The sequence below is a fragment of the Plectrocnemia conspersa genome, unplaced genomic scaffold, assembly GCF_051122295.1.
Source record: "Plectrocnemia conspersa isolate PC_06_02 unplaced genomic scaffold, ASM5112229v1 ptg000012l, whole genome shotgun sequence".
Lineage (NCBI taxonomy): Eukaryota > Metazoa > Arthropoda > Insecta > Trichoptera > Polycentropodidae > Plectrocnemia > Plectrocnemia conspersa.
In genome coordinates this window covers 22,038,167-22,044,166 of record NW_028277176.1, presented here as the reverse complement: position 1 = coordinate 22,044,166, position 6,000 = coordinate 22,038,167, and the positions used below count along the sequence as shown (strand labels likewise).

Here is a 6,000-nt window from a genome sequence, read left to right as displayed (position 1 = left end):
AAAATAGCTAAAAAAGTTAAATACAAAAGAAAAGATCAAGGCAATTCAAGAATATCTTAAAAAACTGTTACAAAACATAATGTAACAAAGATAATAAGAAACCTTTAACATTTTTTACCAAAAATGTATCAGATACTGTAAAAAAAATTTAGGTCTTCAGCGATCACTAACTCATTACATTAAAATTATTTTCTAAGAAATAAAGTTTTCCAAATGATCAGATGATAATTATGCTTTTTTTAATTCATCCCTTCAGATGGAAAAACAATTTAAAAAATTCTTACTATTGAAATACATAATTGAAAAAGATATAAATAGCAATAAGACTTCGCTATATGACCTAATAAATGGCAAATAGATTAAAAAATTACAACTAAACTATATAGATTTTTTAAATATAAGCAATATTATGACCACCAACAAACTGACCTAAAATAAAATAATATAATAAGATAAGATTAGACTAAAAATACTAGGATTTTATGTTTATTATTAAAGAAAGCATCCTGTGAAAAATTTCCTACTTGTTACTTTTTTTCTTTGTAAGTGTATAGTTGCTGGGAGAAAGGAAAAAAGGAAATATATTAAATATATTTTCAATTTATATATTCAATACTAAATTTATTTATTATTTAATTAGTAAATATTTTTATCAAAGTTTATTATTACATTTGATGGCCAATCTTTAACTCAATTTAATATTGATATACCATACTATTATTTATATGATTCCGTATAAAAAGTAACGTGCTACACAATGATTAAAATGTCTCTTCTTTTTGCGTAATTAGATACTAGTTTTATTTAGATTTTAACTTTTTTTTAAAGTACTATATATTTTAAATTCTGTATTTTTTAAGCTTTATTTGGGTAAACTTATTCTCCTTACAATTTTTGTGTAAATTTTAATCTAGAAATACATGAAAGTTTTATGTTTTCTAAAATTTTAAATTTACTCTTATCCTTTGCACATTTAACATACATGTTATGAATTAAGTTTTACGTTATGTGGTTTCATATTTTCCTTTCTTAGAGCTGCGTTATGAAGTTATGTAACATACATGTTGAATGAATATATTTACGTATTTTTCAGCAAACGTAAGTTTTTATTTTTACCATTTTTTTTTCTATAAATTTACTTGAATGTCAATCCGCTTTTGTATCGAATGAAATTCAATAAAAGGCAGATAGCAGTTTTAGATTACAATCAAAAAGGTACGGCAAACCCTTGGTCGGATTACACCGTTCTCTGACGTTTGAAAGAAAGAGGTTTGAGGCAGCGGCGTCCTCTAAAAAGAATCTTTGGATCTTTGTTTTGGTCGAATCGAGGTGAAACAGGCTGCTTTTTGGACTAAAATAGAGGCTCATTTCATAGCAGTCCTACGGCGCTACGCCGTAGGCCAGTCTGTCGGGAGGCGTCGCGGCGCTAGCACGTCTGTCGGCGAGAGAGCTTTCTACGAGAGAAAAGTCAAAAGGATACTTTTTGATACATACAAACTTAATACAAATTTTTAAACCGTGAAGCTTTGTGATTTTCCAACAATAAAAAAATCTAACTCTAAAAGAATTATGCGAATAGAGCGGTAGATTTTAAGCTGTGAGAAAAAAAGTTGTTTTCTTATTTGACGTCGGGTGAGCTTCACGTAAGAAGATTGATAAGGTAAAATATTTTTTTTAAATATTATGTAATATGTTATAAAAATATTGCCTTCATATAGTATGTAGTTATGTATATACATATACAAATATATAAATATGCCTACATACAAATATATTATATATATTATATAAATATAAATAATTTGATACAGTTGCTGGTTATATTATATTATTATGCTCATTACAGAATATTTCCCTCATACTTATTTTATGATATTCAGGTTTAAACATGAACATTAATATTTGGTGATATTAAAAACTAACCTAACTAGGTTAGATATATATTTATTATTATTCAAGATTTTATAAATTGGTATTATGTTTATTTTATTTTATACATCTTAAAATGCAAAATAAGCTATCGAATTATTTTGTGACTATGATAATTAAATAATTCAGATTAATGCTTGATTACAATTAAGAAGTTGTGTGTTAATAACTATTATTAATATTATAAAACTAAAATATGTCGATTTAATTAAAACAATAGTTTGAAATATTTTTCATAAGTCATTTGAGTTCGAGAATTATTTTTTTTATCAAAATTCACCTTTATACATTAACTTTTTTTTTCAATATAATCTTGAAAAAATCTTAAATTTATGTATATGCTAATTTTAAATGTAAAGAAAGTTAAATCTAGGAAATATGTAAATATATTCTTTCAATTATAATAAATGCGCAATATGCTTTACATGTAATATTTTTTTTCTATATATGAAATGATGATTATTATAATTCTAAGTCTACTTTAGAAAAAAGTATATTGTAGTGGTTTCTCATTAATGTTCCAAACGGTGTATTTTTCTAATAGTATGATGCTTTACAGTATTTTATTAATATAGCATGCCATTCTACAGCAATATTTATCCATACAAATTTGTTAAAAAAAGTAATCTTAAATAATGAATATGCATATAAAAAAATATTATTTTGTAATTCTTAAATATGTGATACATTTTATGTATTATGTTTTTGTTTGAACCAGTGACTTTTATTTTTATTTTGTTTGTTTGAACCAGTGACTTTTATTTTTATTATATTTTTATTATGTTTGAACCAGTGACTTTTTAACTAAAAAGATTATTAGTATATATTTTGAATATATGTATAACTATACGTTGTAAAAATATGAGCAACTTATAATATTTTTTTTATTATTTGTATAAAAAAACTTGCAAAGAAAATAATGTATTTTAGCGATGTATCTCAGAGCTTGTAAAACATATTTTATTAAATTATTCTGTTGTAAAAACATACTTGTACTCCACGGCAATAATATATTCTTTGCGTTAATATATATATATATATATATATATATATATATATATATATATATATATATATATATATATATATATATATATATATATATATATATATACATATATATTTATTTAATAACTGATTTTTATTTGAGGGTTAAGTCATAGCATCAATTTTTTAAGCAAAAATGATAATATACTTTTAGAGATTCTAAGAAAAAAATCATCCGGGTTTTCTTAAAAATATATAAATGTGACAAGAATTTTATTTTTATGTCCCTTAATTTTTATTTGACCTCTTTTAACATTTCTATTGACAATAGAAAAATTATATAATGTAACTTTTTTTATTAAAAAAGTTTTTAATTAATTTAGTAGACATCATTAGAGTATCTCTGTGACTTCGTGCTTTAAAATACATTTCTACTGAAATGAGAATTTTATTATATTTATCAGAATACCATTATTAGTTTTTTTTTAATATACAAAAATAATTTACATAGAATCTTAAATCTCAGGAGATACTTTAATATTTACAGGGTATTAAGGCAGATAATAATAAAACGTTATATGTACGTAACGCTATTACCATAATTATAGATTAAATTAAACATTTTTGCAACCCATATGTATTTCATACATGCCCAAAGTATTTATTCATTGTTTATGGATTCTTTGCCTGAAAGCTTTCACTACATTTATCACGTTTTTATTCGACTGTAAAGTCTGTCATCGCCTTTTTAATTTTCGTAATGCAAGGGAATGCGTTTCATTCTGAAACGATTCTAGAATCGTTCTCCCTTGTTTTATAGCTCCATTTTATTATTGAAATCGCGAAGAAATTCGTGGAATAGAGTCTCTTAAGGCTGTTAATTTTGCAAATAAAAAACTCCCAGCTTTTGAACGTTATCATTCGCTCGGGTATCGAACAAAATCGTAAAGTTAGAAATAAACTGTTTTATTTCAGGCTTATCTAACTTCATTTCGCACAATTGCTTAGTGTTGTCTGCAACTTATAAATTTGAAAAATAATTTGTAATACACATACTAGTTTTTATGAGACAACATATAAAGCAAATCATTAATAAAACATTGATATTTATCTTAATATATAATGAAGGAGCAAATTAATATATAATGAAAGATAAAGTAATTCGTTAAGATTTCAAATACATATTATATATCATAGACTACACTCATGATGGTTGACAGACGCAATCTATCGGAAAGGACAAATTATCTTTCGGGTCTAGAAGTTGTAAATGGGTTTGTCTATCTCGGATCAACTCTGATAACAGTAGACGTGAGCCGAAAATAAAAACTTTGGAGGCTAAAAGTGCAATGATAACGATATCGACAGCCATATCAGTTTATTTTCCTAGTTTAGTTTATTAAGGAGTGAAATAAACAGTATAAAATGTGCATTAAAAGCTAAGAAAGAAAAAGAGCAATCGTATTGTGGTTGAAAGTAGCGATGGATGTATCAAATTTGAATAATAACTGTCTGGAGGGGTGAAAAGCATTTTAATAATTAATGTATGTATTTAAAACCTACGCAAGTCAAGTAGCTATTTATATGTATTTTATAAAAAAATGTAACGTTTAAGATAAATATAGTCGATGTATCGGTTAGCGATATTCTCTAAAGAAAACATTATATTCGTCGTAGTATGTAAAGGTTTTTAATGGTATCGTGTAAGTACCTTTCCTGCTAACGTGAAGAGATAAGGAGAAATAATCTTTTTTTATGCTCGAAGCAACGTTTCACAATGTCATTATTCCCAGACGCTTACGATAAGACGTATTCTATAGGATAGGTATTCAAAATTTTATAATATTTTTCTTTCCGCCTCTTACGCAAATATGGACACGTATGTGTAAGTATGATATTGTAGTTTTCATTACTTTTAAATTTTATGAAGAATATTCTTAAATGAGAAGAGTGTATTTTCATATAATATGATAATAATATTTTTTCAAAGGCCCTGTAAAATATTTGTGGATAAATATTATTAAAAACATATTTTTTACATGTAATATTCATATTACAATATTACAAAAAATGTTTTATAAAATATTTTTCACATAAATATATAAAGTGCATTTATCCTAGAGTAATACACTTAAGATCGCAGGTGTGAAGCGTAAATGAACATTATTTAATAATATTAAATTGTTTTTGATAAAAGTTTTATATTTAATAATACTATGAATAATGCTGCAAATATATGTAAAAGTTACGATAAAAAGTTATGGATTTTTCTAACTGTTGAATAATTTATATTAATGTAAAATTCTTTGTTCGATTATTTTTATATTTATATTATAAAAAAATATCAATTTAATATATATATTTATATTAAAATATTTTTTGTATTAATTTTTTTCTCGAATAATGTTTTTTACAGGATAAGAATAAAAAAAAATGTATAAATTATATACATTATAAATAAGTATAAATATTATTTTTATTATGAAAATAAAACTTTATATACCAAGTACTATTTAAATAAAATATCATAATATTCACTACTTGTCTTTATGGAACTTGAATTTAAACTCATTGAGTTCATGAACGCCAAACGATATGATTGTGCTCCTTGAAAAGAAGACTTTATGAAGGAACGTGGAGTTTCTTTGCTATTTGTTGAAGGGTGCTTTGATAACTTTGGCATAAAGTTTATAAACATCTTAATGTGTAACTTTCACATCTCTCATAAATTTAGTTAAAAACGCTTATATGGATCAATTTAAAACTGTTTTTAGAATATTTATTTGATTAAAATCTAAAATTTAATTTTCATACAATTTTTTTAAAACATTTCATTTATATTCATCACACATACACACGTATTTTACTATACCATTTAATAATTAAAATGTTCTAGACTTGTTTGGCCATTGAAATCTTTTTAAAAAAAAATCTAAACGCCCTGGACATCTACGTTCTATAAAGATGCTATGGCAATTTTTATTGGTTCATTTTTTATTTCAACCTACGTACTATATATAGTAGAATGGTGTTAAATATATGTTTAAAATATAAAATAATTTATTAGAATCAACCATAGTAATA

The 6,000-nt window shown here is 24.1% G+C and overlaps 1 protein-coding gene across 1 annotated transcript in view; it reads left to right on the top strand.

Annotated features, from left to right (window-relative positions):
• Positions 1-1,401: 1,401 nt before the first annotated feature.
• Positions 1,402-6,000, top strand: part of LOC148228602 (uncharacterized) — a 100,204-nt gene continuing 95,605 nt past the window's right edge. Inside the window, exon 1 of the mRNA XM_088200033.1 lies at positions 1,402-1,660. The gene's annotated coding sequence lies outside the window, so the exon portion shown is untranslated. The remainder of the gene's footprint in view (positions 1,661-6,000) is intronic.